The 14,313-nt window shown below is 49.8% G+C and overlaps 14 non-coding genes across 14 annotated transcripts; 6 read left to right on the top strand and 8 right to left on the bottom strand.

Moving 5' to 3' along the window:
* Window positions 1-9,539: 9,539 nt before the first annotated feature.
* On the bottom strand, window positions 9,540-9,611 carry Trnad-guc (transfer RNA aspartic acid (anticodon GUC)). The gene has a single exon. It is a non-coding gene; the product is annotated as a tRNA-Asp (tRNA).
* Window positions 9,612-9,722: 111 nt separating this feature from the next.
* Trnai-uau (transfer RNA isoleucine (anticodon UAU)) lies at window positions 9,723-9,814 on the bottom strand. The gene is given in 2 exon segments: window positions 9,723-9,758; window positions 9,777-9,814. It is a non-coding gene; the product is annotated as a tRNA-Ile (tRNA).
* A 443-nt stretch (window positions 9,815-10,257) lies between these two features.
* Window positions 10,258-10,330, top strand: Trnar-acg (transfer RNA arginine (anticodon ACG)). Its single transcript has one exon. It is a non-coding gene; the product is annotated as a tRNA-Arg (tRNA).
* A 283-nt stretch (window positions 10,331-10,613) lies between these two features.
* Trnam-cau (transfer RNA methionine (anticodon CAU)) lies at window positions 10,614-10,685 on the top strand. Its single transcript has one exon. It is a non-coding gene; the product is annotated as a tRNA-Met (tRNA).
* Window positions 10,686-10,918: 233 nt separating this feature from the next.
* Window positions 10,919-10,990, bottom strand: Trnad-guc (transfer RNA aspartic acid (anticodon GUC)). Its single transcript has one exon. It is a non-coding gene; the product is annotated as a tRNA-Asp (tRNA).
* Window positions 10,991-11,101: 111 nt separating this feature from the next.
* Window positions 11,102-11,193, bottom strand: Trnai-uau (transfer RNA isoleucine (anticodon UAU)). Its single transcript is given in 2 exon segments — window positions 11,102-11,137; window positions 11,156-11,193. It is a non-coding gene; the product is annotated as a tRNA-Ile (tRNA).
* Window positions 11,194-11,636: 443 nt separating this feature from the next.
* On the top strand, window positions 11,637-11,709 carry Trnar-acg (transfer RNA arginine (anticodon ACG)). The gene has a single exon. It is a non-coding gene; the product is annotated as a tRNA-Arg (tRNA).
* Window positions 11,710-11,992: 283 nt separating this feature from the next.
* On the top strand, window positions 11,993-12,064 carry Trnam-cau (transfer RNA methionine (anticodon CAU)). The gene has a single exon. It is a non-coding gene; the product is annotated as a tRNA-Met (tRNA).
* A 233-nt stretch (window positions 12,065-12,297) lies between these two features.
* On the bottom strand, window positions 12,298-12,369 carry Trnad-guc (transfer RNA aspartic acid (anticodon GUC)). The gene has a single exon. It is a non-coding gene; the product is annotated as a tRNA-Asp (tRNA).
* Window positions 12,370-12,480: 111 nt separating this feature from the next.
* On the bottom strand, window positions 12,481-12,572 carry Trnai-uau (transfer RNA isoleucine (anticodon UAU)). The gene is given in 2 exon segments: window positions 12,481-12,516; window positions 12,535-12,572. It is a non-coding gene; the product is annotated as a tRNA-Ile (tRNA).
* A 443-nt stretch (window positions 12,573-13,015) lies between these two features.
* Trnar-acg (transfer RNA arginine (anticodon ACG)) lies at window positions 13,016-13,088 on the top strand. Its single transcript has one exon. It is a non-coding gene; the product is annotated as a tRNA-Arg (tRNA).
* A 283-nt stretch (window positions 13,089-13,371) lies between these two features.
* Trnam-cau (transfer RNA methionine (anticodon CAU)) lies at window positions 13,372-13,443 on the top strand. Its single transcript has one exon. It is a non-coding gene; the product is annotated as a tRNA-Met (tRNA).
* Window positions 13,444-13,676: 233 nt separating this feature from the next.
* Window positions 13,677-13,748, bottom strand: Trnad-guc (transfer RNA aspartic acid (anticodon GUC)). The gene has a single exon. It is a non-coding gene; the product is annotated as a tRNA-Asp (tRNA).
* A 111-nt stretch (window positions 13,749-13,859) lies between these two features.
* Window positions 13,860-13,951, bottom strand: Trnai-uau (transfer RNA isoleucine (anticodon UAU)). Its single transcript is given in 2 exon segments — window positions 13,860-13,895; window positions 13,914-13,951. It is a non-coding gene; the product is annotated as a tRNA-Ile (tRNA).
* Between the last annotated feature and the right edge of the window lie 362 nt (window positions 13,952-14,313).

Below are 14,313 nucleotides of genomic sequence, written 5' to 3'. Positions count from 1 at the left end.
CCTCTGCTTTGTCCGACAACCTGATCCGCATCAAGCGTATCAAAGCAAAAATTACTGCTTTAGTTCGTGAAGCTCTTGTTGGCAATCGGGTACGATCGCGCTCTTCTGATGACGTCGCCCACGAGTCCGCATCGATATTCCATCTCATACGGGAAACCAAACGTGGTAAACAAAAAATTATTGCTCATCTGAAGGATGCTGGCGGGAATCTGTACAATGAGCAGGGTGCTATCAAGACGCATGTTTTCAATTATTTTCGACAACATTATTCCGAGTCAGATACCGATCTATCGGCGGGGGACGATTTTTTAAACGACATCGCCTCCACGGTCGATCAGGATGATAACGCTGCTCTCTTGGCCAATGTCACAAACTCTGAAGTTAAGTCCATCCTTGCGTGCGCTGCCAAGAACAAAGCCGCCGGCTTAGACGGCTTGCCGGTCGAATTTTATTCACGGTTCTGGGATGTGATCGGCGACGAATTGACCGCCATGTATAACGACCTGTTATCGCGTCCTGCCTTCCCCCCGCAGTTCACGGAAGGAATGGTTGTCCTGGTTCCCAAAACATCCAATCCGACTATGTTAAATGACTTTCGGCCGATTACGTTGCTTAACTCCGATTTTAAGATCTTGACTAGGATTATAAACACCAGGCTTAAAGTACTTCTTGGCAAAGTACTTGGCCCTTATCAGACGAGTGCAGTCAGTGGTCGATCGATGTTAAATGCCCTGTGTGAATATCGCGACCTGACTTATTTAACTTGGATTACCAACACTGATTTGGCGTTATTGTTTCTCGACTTTGATAAGGCGTTTGATAGAGTTAATCACGGCTTTCTATTGCGCACAATGAGTCAGATGGGATTCAACCAGCGTTTTCGACAGCTTATTCAGAAATGTATCTGCGGAACGTCTTCACGCGTGAAGGTTAACGGCCAGTTAACCGCCCCCGTGCCCATACGACAGGCAGTGCGACAAGGGTGCCCCCTTTCTATGACGTTATTCTCGATCGCTATAGAGCCACTTCTTAAAAAGTTTTACGTAACTTTACACGGGTTGCAAACGTTAAACGCAAAAACGGTCTGCCACGCCTATGCCGACGATATCAGTGTGCTTATTACTAACACCGAAGAGCTGGGGTCAGTTCGTCGGATTGTCCATCAGTACTCTGTCGCTTGTGGCGCTAGACTTAATGAGCGAAAGTCCAAAATTATGCCGTTAGGTCGCAACCCCCACTCCATCGGTATTTCTTGGTTGGACAAGACCGAAGACCTGTGGCATCTCGGCCTGGTTATATCACCGAACCCCCAGGCCATGCTCCACGTGAATTGGGAACGCAAGCTTACCATCTTACGTGCGGTGATCAAAGAACATAACATGCGGTCTTTAGACCGGATGCAGAGGGCACAGTTTATTAATAGTTACGTTTTCAGTAAGCTCTATCACACTGCCGCTGTTTTACCAATCCCGACAGCCATTGCGAAAAAAGTTTTAGCACTTGCTTGCTGGTATGTCTGGCGAGGGAACATCTTTAAAGTTTCCTTTAAAGCTACCTCGTTATTTCGTTCCCGCGGTGGCTTAGGCGTCAAAGACGTTGAATCCCAATGTGTGGCGACTTTTTTAACTCGTACTTCCCGCATACTACACAGTAACCCAAATAGTCTCACGGAACGGCTTTTCAACACCTTACGTCCAAAGGATTTGTCTGCGCCAACGTCTGTGGGACACATTCATCCTGAGCTTGGCTATATCCGGCGGTACTATGTGGAGCTCAGCTATGTTCAGGACAACCCGCATCCGTTCAACACGGCGGCGACCTATCGTGCTCTTACTAAACGGCAGCTGGATAACCCAATTGAGAAGAAATATTTAGGCAAAAACTGGAGAAATGTATGGAAGAACATTAGTTATCCGCTCCTTCGCTCCAGAGTTCGATCTGTTTGGTATGACGCTGTCAATGAGGTGATTCCCACTGGAGAGAAATTGCACAAAATCAAGCTGCGGCCCACCCCGTTTTGTGAGAAGTGTAACTTAGTGGAAACGCTGCCGCATCTCTTCCACTGCCGGGATCAAACACAAATATGGCAGTGGACGCGAAAGAAACTCGCAGTCATTAATAGGACGTCGGATTCTTCCATTCAACTTCATGACGCGCTTCAACCAGACTGGCAGCTTTATCCTCAATCTAAGAATAATAGTTATGTCTGGCTCATGGGCCAGTTCGTCTATTACATGCTCGTCCATACAACGCCAACGCTACACGATTATCAGATGTACCTCATCGAAGAGTACTATGCGATTAAGAAATTGCGACAGTATCAAGACCAGTTTCAAAATTTTCTCACTATTGCTTTAAGTGATGGCAGAATTTAAGTTTACGGATCCATTGGACGGATTTTTTTTTTTTTCACTACTTTGTTATATTGTTGTTGTTTCCATGGATATGGTCTGCTCCGCACCATCAGCTGTGGGTGATTTGCATCATGGGTCAAACGGCGGTACTGAGTGCACAGTGCACTTGGCCTCGAACATTTAATTGTTTTTTGGAGTTCCCTTTCATTTTCAAATGACAGCACTTTACTTTTGGTTCCGCAGAGCGACACCCAGAAGTGGCTCCTCATTTGTTTACTTTCATTTCGCATTATTTTTCATCAAAGCTGCACGAAGATTTCGTACGAACCAGGAGTTTCCAGCAGCTTCTATCCTCCTATCAAGAGGCTTTACAATACGGGAAATGGTTGTTTTGGCATGTCCCTGCTCTATGGTGTCACCACGTTACCAGCGCGCATCTTCCAATGCATGGCATGCTCAGGGTTTTGAGAAGCGGCAATCCACACTCACCCATCGGGAAACAGAATGCACAATACTTATCAACGACATGGAAACTGGGAAAATTATTTCTACGCGAAGACCAACTTTGAGTACCTGCTGTGCTGGATTTCATACTGTGCTGCGTAATCCTAAGGCCAGACGTGGATTTCTTTTTAACATTCTGTTTATATTTATAAAAACAATGGAACACACATGACGCCACATTACAAATTAAACAAAATATAATAATACTTCTGGAACTATAAATTCACATCACAAAACGATGCAAATGGGTGCGGGGTATGGCGGTGACATCGTGGCCAGGCCTCAGGATTGCGACCCCTGCCCACCTTGCCGCCGGCTGCCTAGCACTCACGTGCATTACAAAAAAAAAAAAAAAAAAAAAAAAAATTATGGATAAGGCGTCAAAAAAAAACAAAAAAAATATTTAAATTCGGAAAAAAAATGGTGTAACGGTAAAAAAAAAAAAAATAAATAAAAAAAAAAAGTGGCTAGGATACCTGGCTTTCACCCAGGAGGCCCGGGTTCGATTCCCGGTACCGGAACGGAATTTTTTCGGAAAAAAAAAAAAAAAAAAAAAAAACAAAAAAAAAAAAAAAAAAAAAAAGTGGCGCAACGGATAACGCGTCTGACTACGGATCAGAAGATTCCAGGTTCGAATCCTGGCAGGGTCGGCATTTTGTTAGTTGCGGGCGCGTAGCTAGGCAGTGGATTCGAATGTCTCCACCTTCGTGGAGTGCAATGTTAATCCTGAGCATCTCGCAGCTGCATCTCGAGACGATTGCGGTAAATATCGCTTCGTGCAAGCGTCAGCGTAGCGTCAGTCGAGCAAAGTCGAGACAAGTCAAGCTGAGAGATGTTACGCACTTAATTAAACGGTAGGCGCGGGAAACCGACGCAGACAACGCTTTCCAAGTGTCCCATGTCACGCACCGAAGAGCGCGGACGGCTCCACGCAGCAGAGTGGCGCAGTGGAAGCGTGCTGGGCCCATAACCCCCAGTTCCGCTTTAGACGCCGTGCAGTGTGGACGTGCCTAGTCTTCCGCTCCGCCGTAGCGTTACGTATAGTGGACTATCGTTTTTGTTTACGTGTTGTGTTGCAACGTCTGTGAGTGTTTCTCCGTCGTTGTTTCGTACCTTGTGTTACTTTCTGTCCTTCTTTCAGTGTGTTTTGTGTCGCGGTTTCGACCGCATAGTTTGAAAATGTCGTCCCAGGTTATTCCTCGTCAGGCTACAGTTAGTTTTACTTTTGACAAGTCAACCCGCCATGTGCAACCTAGTTCCCTTGAGATCCATGACTGGTTGGTCGATAGCTTTGGTGTTCATTCGGATCAGGTGCACACTGCTTATTTTGATACCGAACTGTATGTTTTCTTTGTTAAGTTTATGGACCCACTTCAGGTTGATAAAATTCTTTCTAAATATGGTCATCAAGTTCTCTTTCGGCATCGGGATGATTCTGTAAGTACCGTGCTGCTTTCCAATGCTTCCATTACGTACACCAGTGTTCGTGTTTACAACCTTCCACCGGAGGTGGATAATGTCTATCTTAAGGAGGGTCTACAAAAGTATGGTGATGTAAAGAGCATTCGCCTTGAACGCTGGTCAAGCCAACATCGCCTGCAATGTTACAGTGGTATTCGTTCAGTCGAAATGCACGTTAAGCAGAATATTCCATCTCACCTGCAGATCGGTGGATATCGTGTCCATGTAACATATAGTGGTCAGGTTGGCACCTGTTTTTTGTGCAATGAAAGTGGTCACGTGCGTACCGACTGTCCGCGGAGGGTATTTGTTTTAAAAAATTCTCTCGAACAGCGTCGCAAGTTAACGGTCGCCGACCTCGTTGCAGGTGGTTCTGCTCTTGGTGTAGCACAGTCCACTGGTAGTAGCGCCCCGCCACAGGTTTTGCGCACCCCTGATACAGAATTTCCTCCTTTGCGTGCTAAATCTGATGTTGTTCCGTCTGTCCCTCAGGTGGGTGTGCCACTTTTGAATAATAAGAGGCGTCGCCCACACGATGGCAATAGTACGGATGAGGATCTCCCTGAGATGCCCCAGTCCGAGCGACCGGCATCCTCCGAGCCACCGTGTACTGTAGCTGCTCCCTGCCCTCCTGAGGTAGCGGTTCCGGTGGCGGCTGCTGGCGCCCCTCCGGCCTCCGACGCAGCTTCTCTCGAGTCGGATTGTCGGTCGGGTCTTTTGGCGCCGTCTTCCGACCCGACTTCGTTGTCACAACAAGTGGAGCCGCGACAACTTCCTGCTTCGCTGCCCCATACTTCTGCCAGCGGTGCTGCTCCGCTTCCTTCCAACTCTGCGGCCTCGGACCTTCCTGCTCACGTTTCGCCTCCGTGCAGTCCATGTTTGCCGGATGCTAGTGTCGGTGTTGACCATTCCGTTTTGTCGGATGTTTCCCCCGCGACCCCGGATCCCGCATGTGGACCAGCGCGGGTGGTGTCGGATACGGAACTTGACCCTCCTACGTCACCGGCGGCTGAAGCTTCCTTGCCCGTCAGCCGACGCAAGTTACGCGTTCAGCCGAACGTTAATGCTGTTCGTAAAAAACCGAAGCGTAAGGGATCCGCGGAACGGGGTAGCAGTCCCCCTCCCTCGGATGCCTCCGTCTCCCCTGCTATGGACTGTGACGTTGGTGCGTCGCTGTAGGTGATTTCCTCTCTCGCTTTTCTCTCTATGGTTCAGGCATACACCTTTCTTACCTTAAATGTTAACCGTATTGAGTCCGACGTTCGCATTGCCTCTTTGCGGCAGTTTATTTACGACGCCTGTGCGGACGTAGTGTTTTTGCAGGAAGTGTTGTTTTCTGATCTCTCTCTACCTGGATTTCAAACTGTTTTTAATGTCGCGCCGGAATATTCAACAGGAACTGCTCTTTTCTTTCGAGAGGGCATTCCTATTACTGACATTGAATTCCTTGACTCTGGCCGTGGGATTGGTTGTCGTCTTTTTGATCTCCGCCTCGTTGTTTTGTATGCCCCCTCTGGTTCGGGTCACACTGTGACTCGATCGCGCTTTTATAAGGAAGAGCTTATTTATCTTTTGCGCCAGAGTCCTCGGAGTCTCCTGCTCGGAGGCGATTTTAATTGTGTTTTACGCCCTGAAGACCAGTCTCCCAATTTTAATTATTGCCGCGATTTACATGACTTAGTTCGTACGATGCATCTGCGTGACGTTTGGGAACACAAATATCCCACCCTGGTGAAATATACGTTTTTTACCGCGTCCTCATGCAGTAGACTCGACAGATTCTACTTCTCTGAATTTTTATGTGATAAAATTCTTTCTGTCGACGTTATTCCTACTAGTTTTTCTGACCATTGTGCTTTTACTGCAACTATAAATCTTAGTCACCAACCTGCAAAACTTTATCGTTCCCAGTGGATGTTAAATGTTTCCCACCTTGCCGACAGTGCTATAGATGATGTTATAAGTGCCGTGTGGGAGCGATGTCTTCGCTCTGTCCCGCGTTACCCCTCCTTGCTGGTATGGTGGACTGCGTTTGCCAAGCCCAAGATTCGTCAGACTTTGATTTTTTACTGTGCTGCAAGGGCGCGTGATTTTAAGAACACGTATGAATATTACTACTCTGTCCTGCGTGAACTATATGATGCGGCGGGTACCTCTCCTCTGCGGATCCATGATGTTCGTCGTATTAAAGCCAAGCTCTTGAGCCTTAAACGACGACAGATGGATGGTCTGCGAGTTAAGTCGAAACCTCACTCTCTTGTTGAAGGTGAACTGACATCCTTGTACCACCTGCTACGGCATCAGACTCGTCGTCGTCGCTCCTTCATCTCTTCTCTTACGGTGGATGATGGACGGCAGCTTATTGCACAGGAGGAAATGGTTCGTGCTCTCCATCAGTATTACGGTAGTCTCTATTCTGCCGATGATTCTGGTGAGTCTCTTTCGGATGATGTCCTTGGGGATCTAACTGCGACGATCGCGCCTGACGCGAACGGCGAATTTCTCCGGGAGTTCCAGGTAGATGATGTTTTCGATTTTATTGCTCGCTCTCCGTCCAGTAAATCGCCGGGTCCAGACGGCCTGCCTAAAGAATTTTATCTCCGTTTTTGGCCTCTTTTGGGTGGGATTTTTACGCAGATTTTAAATGAGATTGTCAGGGGGATTGATGTGCCTGCCGATTTTAAAGTAGGGAAAATTGTTTTAATTCCGAAGTCCTCTGGTCGTTTATCTGCTGCCAATCTTCGTCCGCTCACATTGCTGAACTTTGACTACAAGACAGCTGCTAGAGCGCTCAATAGCCGGTTGTCTTCTCTGCTTCGGGGTGTGATTGGTGCACATCAATGTTGTTTTCATGATAGATCTATTCTGACCCCAGTAGCCGAATATCGGGATGTTATCTCGGTTGCGGCGGTTACAAACGTACATTGTGCCTTTGCTTTCCTTGATTTTTATAAGGCTTTTGATCACGTCAGTCATGTGTTTTTAGATCGTGTTTTAGGTACAATTGGTTTTAACGCTTCATCACGTGGTGTTCTTGGCAATTTGTATAGGGGAATAACTGCTCGGGTGTCAGTCAATGGGCAGCTGACGCCGCCCATTGCTATCCGCCGCGGGGTGCCTCAGGGTAGTCCGCTCTCTATGTCTTTATTCGTATTGTCCCTGGAACCGCTGCTTCGGACTATTGTTCTCAAGCTTCATGGTATGACCCTCTCTGGTGGGAAGCTCACTGTTAAGGCATATGCGGATGATGTCGTTGTTCTCCTCCGTCAACGTGATGATATCCCGTTGTTGAAAGGGGCAGTTGATGCATACTGTCGTGTCTCTGGAGCGCGGCTCAATCAGGGTAAATGTAAGTTCCTTGATATTCGGGGATTTCGCGATGCTGATGTCCCTTGGGCCACTTTTGTCGATCGCCATACGTCCTTGGGGATTATCATTGATCGATGTCCTCTAAAAATGGCGGCTCTTAATTGGAAATCTGTCACCGAGAAGATACAGGGGGCTCTGATGGTCCATGAGCAGCGCTCTGCTACCATTTTACAAAAAGTCAGAATCTTAGACACCTACGTTCTATGTAAAGCCTATTATGTTGCTCAGCTGTTCCCACTTCCCATGATGGTGGCGAAAAGGTTGCGCCAATTGTCTAGCAGATTTATATGGAAGGGCCATCTATTCAAGTTACGTTACGAGGTTATGACGAAACCGCGTATTTCCGGAGGCTTGGGCCTCTCTGACATTACTCGCAAGGCGTCTGCTTTGTACGTCCGCCGTACGACTCTAATTGTTACGCAAGAGGTGACTTCAATTACATCCAGGCTTTTTACTGTTGTGCGTCCGGAGAGCCTTGCTCCACCTGTCGATGTCGGTCGCCTCAATTTTCAGTTGAAACACATCCGGGAATTTTACATTGCGGTGAGTTACCTCGGTGACGTCTTCATGCGACGACCGGTGCCAACGACCAAGGGCTTGATTGCCCGCTGGGAGGGGCTGGCCGGTCCCAATCCAATAGAACTGGCGTCTCCATCCGTGTCCTGGAGGAACGTCTGGAAGAATGTTAGTCTGCCGATCCACTCTATGGCTGTGGCGTCCACATGGTATAGGGTAATTAATAATTTGGTCCCCACCAATGTACGTCTGCACCGTATTGGTCTTTCTGACACGGACAACTGTACTCGGTGTGGTCTCCTGGATACCCTTGAGCATCGATTCACCTGCTGTGGGCACCTTGCTAATTGGCGTTGGCTCAGGAAACAACTTGCTTTTGTCACTAGGTCTGCTGAAGCCTCTTATACTATTGACATCATCGTCCGGCCCGATTCTTCCTTTTTTCCGCGAACGAAGCTCAATACCGTCATGTGGTTGATTGGCCATTTCGTACATTTTGTCAACAGTTGTCATGAAGAGGATGGACACCTAGCGTTTCGGCAGTACATGCTTACTGCTTACTGGCAGCGCTTGCGATTGCCAGGCCTCCGTGGTGATTTTGCAAATATGCTTAGCCTGACATTTGAAAGAGAGGGTGTTGGCTAAGGTCACCTGTGTGAGCCGTTTTCTTTTACACTGTTTCTGGATTTGCCGCTTTTATGTATGTTTCTTTTCTACACCAGGACTGAGGTTTTCGTGGACCTTTAGGGCGCACAAGAAAAACGAACGAGAGACCAAGAACCAAGACAGTAGGGGATAGTACGACGCCCTTGTACAGGTGACGTTCGGAAACAGGACGGTGGAGTCATCGTGGCCAGGCCTCAGACTTCGACCCCTGCCCACTTTGCTTCCGCAGGCCTGAATCTCGCTGTCACCTCTAACTTTTCCACAATGAAAACAATAAACTAAGAAAAAGATAACAGAGGTAAATCGAGGAGAACAAGGAAGAAAGAAAAAAAAAATGTGGTAAAGCACTGGTCTAAAACAAGGAAAAAAAAGGGGTCTGATTTAAATAAAAAAAAAAATAACCCAGAGGTCCGTGGATCGAAACCACGCTCTGCTAAAATTATTCTTTTTCTTGGGTGCCTCGAGCTCGATCATTAAGCCTGGGGTGAGCTGGTTCAGCGTCAACAGCAACCCCTGTAAGTCGTGAAACGACGACGTCGTGTGAAGAATGCGAGAAACACTTCCTAAGACGCAGACTTTCTTACGATTTTGCAGTAACTACATTCCTTGATCGCAACGTTAATGTCCTTTCGGGCCACGCGTGCAACTTTCGCGATATAAAAATCGCACATCCCCGGCGGGGAATCGAACCCCGGTCTCCCGCGTGACAGGCGGGGATACTAACCACTATACTACCGAGGAACACGCGATCGGTGACTATAATGCACGCACACTTATGTTTCTCAAGCAGGTGATACATCTCAACTCTCGCGTCCCGATGCTTTCAGAGTCAGCTGCTACGAAATAAAAGTATGCCCCAGGTGAGGCTCGAACTCACAACCCCGGCATTGCTCACGGCTACTGCCTTATAAGTACCGTGCGCTAACCAATTGCGCCACTGGGGATACAGCAGAGAGCTTTCAGTTAGCGATACTCACTTTGCTGCCAACCTGTTGTGGCTGCACACCCGTCATAAGATCGTCACCTGCGGCCATACTGCGAATTTAGCACCTGTCTACGAATGCCTCATTCGATTCTTGCTTCATATGCTACACTTACAAGCATATCAACCGCTTGTCCTCGCCGAAAAAAATGCAGAAAAACGCTCGCCTTGCCTTCTGCTACCTGTCCAACAGCGAGGGCAGATGTGTGGCAAGCTCTAAGCCGTGCAGGCGCACCGTGGCCGAGCAGCTGGAGGAGAGGTGCCTTCCTTGGCAGCTCCCTGCAGAGTGCGCAAGACCAGAGTGGCCGCGCCGCCGTTGTCAGTGGACGACATGCAGTTGCCGAGCCACGGAGAACATGTTGCTTTGCGATGTGCACCCGCCTCGTGGTAGAAAACACAAACAGTGGCCCAGTGGCGCAACGGATAACGCGTCTGACTACGGATCAGAAGATTCCAGGTTCGAATCCTGGCAGGGTCGGCATTTTGTTAGTTGCGGGCGCGTAGCTAGGCAGTGGATTCGAATGTCTCCACCTTCGTGGAGTGCAATGTTAATCCTGAGCATCTCGCAGCTGCATCTCGAGACGATTGCGGTAAATATCGCTTCGTGCAAGCGTCAGCGTAGCGTCAGTCGAGCAAAGTCGAGACAAGTCAAGCTGAGAGATGTTACGCACTTAATTAAACGGTAGGCGCGGGAAACCGACGCAGACAACGCTTTCCAAGTGTCCCATGTCACGCACCGAAGAGCGCGGACGGCTCCACGCAGCAGAGTGGCGCAGTGGAAGCGTGCTGGGCCCATAACCCAGAGGTCCGTGGATCGAAACCACGCTCTGCTAAAATTATTCTTTTTCTTGGGTGCCTCGAGCTCGATCATTAAGCCTGGGGTGAGCTGGTTCAGCGTCAACAGCAACCCCTGTAAGTCGTGAAACGACGACGTCGTGTGAAGAATGCGAGAAACACTTCCTAAGACGCAGACTTTCTTACGATTTTGCAGTAACTACATTCCTTGATCGCAACGTTAATGTCCTTTCGGGCCACGCGTGCAACTTTCGCGATATAAAAATCGCACATCCCCGGCGGGGAATCGAACCCCGGTCTCCCGCGTGACAGGCGGGGATACTAACCACTATACTACCGAGGAACACGCGATCGGTGACTATAATGCACGCACACTTATGTTTCTCAAGCAGGTGATACATCTCAACTCTCGCGTCCCGATGCTTTCAGAGTCAGCTGCTACGAAATAAAAGTATGCCCCAGGTGAGGCTCGAACTCACAACCCCGGCATTGCTCACGGCTACTGCCTTATAAGTACCGTGCGCTAACCAATTGCGCCACTGGGGATACAGCAGAGAGCTTTCAGTTAGCGATACTCACTTTGCTGCCAACCTGTTGTGGCTGCACACCCGTCATAAGATCGTCACCTGCGGCCATACTGCGAATTTAGCACCTGTCTACGAATGCCTCATTCGATTCTTGCTTCATATGCTACACTTACAAGCATATCAACCGCTTGTCCTCGCCGAAAAAAATGCAGAAAAACGCGCGCCTTGCCTTCTGCTACCTGTCCAACAGCGAGGGCAGATGTGTGGCAAGCTCTAAGCCGTGCAGGCGCACCGTGGCCGAGCAGCTGGAGGAGAGGTGCCTTCCTTGGCAGCTCCCTGCAGAGTGCGCAAGACCAGAGTGGCCGCGCCGCCGTTGTCAGTGGACGACATGCAGTTGCCGAGCCACGGAGAACACGTTGCTTTGCGATGTGCACCCGCCTCGTGGTAGAAAGCGCAAACAGTGGCCCTGTGGCGCAACGGATAACGCGTCTGACTACGGATCAGAAGATTCCAGGTTCGAATCCTGGCAGGGTCGGCATTTTGTTAGTTGCGGGCGCGTAGCTAGGCAGTGGATTCGAATGTCTCCACCTTCGTGGAGTGCAATGTTAATCCTGAGCATCTCGCAGCTGCATCTCGAGACGATTGCGGTAAATATCGCTTCGTGCAAGCGTCAGCGTAGCGTCAGTCGAGCAAAGTCGAGACAAGTCAAGCTGAGAGATGTTACGCACTTAGTTAAACGGTAGGCGCGGGAAACCGACGCAGACAACGCTTTCCAAGTGTCCCATGTCACGCACCGAAGAGCGCGGACGGCTCCACGCAGCAGAGTGGCGCAGTGGAAGCGTGCTGGGCCCATAACCCAGAGGTCCGTGGATCGAAACCACGCTCTGCTAAAATTATTCTTTTTCTTGGGTGCCTCGAGCTCGATCATTAAGCCTGGGGTGAGCTGGTTCAGCGTCAACAGCAACCCCTGTAAGTCGTGAAACGACGACGTCGTGTGAAGAATGCGAGAAACACTTCCTAAGACGCAGACTTTCTTACGATTTTGCAGTAACTACATTCCTTGATCGCAACGTTAATGTCCTTTCGGGCCACGCGTGCAACTTTCGCGATATAAAAATCGCACATCCCCGGCGGGGAATCGAACCCCGGTCTCCCGCGTGACAGGCGGGGATACTAACCACTATACTACCGAGGAACACGCGATCGGTGACTATAATGCACGCACACTTATGTTTCTCAAGCAGGTGATACATCTCAACTCTCGCGTCCCGATGCTTTCAGAGTCAGCTGCTACGAAATAAAAGTATGCCCCAGGTGAGGCTCGAACTCACAACCCCGGCATTGCTCACGGCTACTGCCTTATAAGTACCGTGCGCTAACCAATTGCGCCACTGGGGATACAGCAGAGAGCTTTCAGTTAGCGATACTCACTTTGCTGCCAACCTGTTGTGGCTGCACACCCGTCATAAGATCGTCACCTGCGGCCATACTGCGAATTTAGCACCTGTCTACGAATGCCTCATTCGATTCTTGCTTCATATGCTACACTTACAAGCATATCAACCGCTTGTCCTCGCCGAAAAAAATGCAGAAAAACGCGCGCCTTGCCTTCTGCTACCTGTCCAACAGCGAGGGCAGATGTGTGGCAAGCTCTAAGCCGTGCAGGCGCACCGTGGCCGAGCAGCTGGAGGAGAGGTGCCTTCCTTGGCAGCTCCCTGCAGAGTGCGCAAGACCAGAGTGGCCGCGCCGCCGTTGTCAGTGGACGACATGCAGTTGCCGAGCCACGGAGAACACGTTGCTTTGCGATGTGCACCCGCCTCGTGGTAGAAAGCGCAAACAGTGGCCCTGTGGCGCAACGGATAACGCGTCTGACTACGGATCAGAAGATTCCAGGTTCGAATCCTGGCAGGGTCGGCATTTTGTTAGTTGCGGGCGCGTAGCTAGGCAGTGGATTCGAATGTCTCCACCTTCGTGGAGTGCAATGTTAATCCTGAGCATCTCGCAGCTGCATCTCGAGACGATTGCGGTAAATATCGCTTCGTGCAAGCGTCAGCGTAGCGTCAGTCGAGCAAAGTCGAGACAAGTCAAGCTGAGAGATGTTACGCACTTAGTTAAACGGTAGGCGCGGGAAACCGACGCAGACAACGCTTTCCAAGTGTCCCATGTCACGCACCGAAGAGCGCGGACGGCTCCACGCAGCAGAGTGGCGCAGTGGAAGCGTGCTGGGCCCATAACCCAGAGGTCCGTGGATCGAAACCACGCTCTGCTAAAATTATTCTTTTTCTTGGGTGCCTCGAGCTCGATCATTAAGCCTGGGGTGAGCTGGTTCAGCGTCAACAGCAACCCCTGTAAGTCGTGAAACGACGACGTCGTGTGAAGAATGCGAGAAACACTTCCTAAGACGCAGACTTTCTTACGATTTTGCAGTAACTACATTCCTTGATCGCAACGTTAATGTCCTTTCGGGCCACGCGTGCAACTTTCGCGATATAAAAATCGCACCTCCCCGGCGGGGAATCGAACCCCGGTCTCCCGCGTGACAGGCGGGGATACTAACCACTATACTACCGAGGAACACGCGATCGGTGACTATAATGCACGCACACTTATGTTTCTCAAGCAGGTGATACATCTCAACTCTCGCGTCCCGATGCTTTCAGAGTCAGCTGCTACGAAATAAAAGTATGCCCCAGGTGAGGCTCGAACTCACAACCCCGGCATTGCTCACGGCTACTGCCTTATAAGTACCGTGCGCTAACCAATTGCGCCACTGGGGATACAGCAGAGAGCTTTCAGTTAGCGATACTCACTTTGCTGCCAACCTGTTGTGGCTGCACACCCGTCATAAGATCGTCACCTGCGGCCATACTGCGAATTTAGCACCTGTCTACGAATGCCTCATTCGATTCTTGCTTCATATGCTACACTTACAAGCATATCAACCGCTTGTCCTCGCCGAAAAAAATGCAGAAAAACGCGCGCCTTGCCTTCTGCTACCTGTCCAACAGCGAGGGCAGATGTGTGGCAAGCTCTAAGCCGTGCAGGCGCACCGTGGCCGAGCAGCTGGAGGAGAGGTGCCTTCCTTGGCAGCTCCCTGCAGAGTGCGCAAGACCAGAGTGGCCGCGCCGCCGTTGTCAGT

The sequence above is a fragment of the Schistocerca nitens genome, chromosome 9 (genome assembly GCF_023898315.1).
Source record: "Schistocerca nitens isolate TAMUIC-IGC-003100 chromosome 9, iqSchNite1.1, whole genome shotgun sequence".
Classification (NCBI taxonomy): domain Eukaryota; kingdom Metazoa; phylum Arthropoda; class Insecta; order Orthoptera; family Acrididae; genus Schistocerca; species Schistocerca nitens.
The sequence above is the reverse complement of the archived record's forward strand: the minus strand, read 5'-3'. Positions and strand labels throughout refer to the sequence as shown.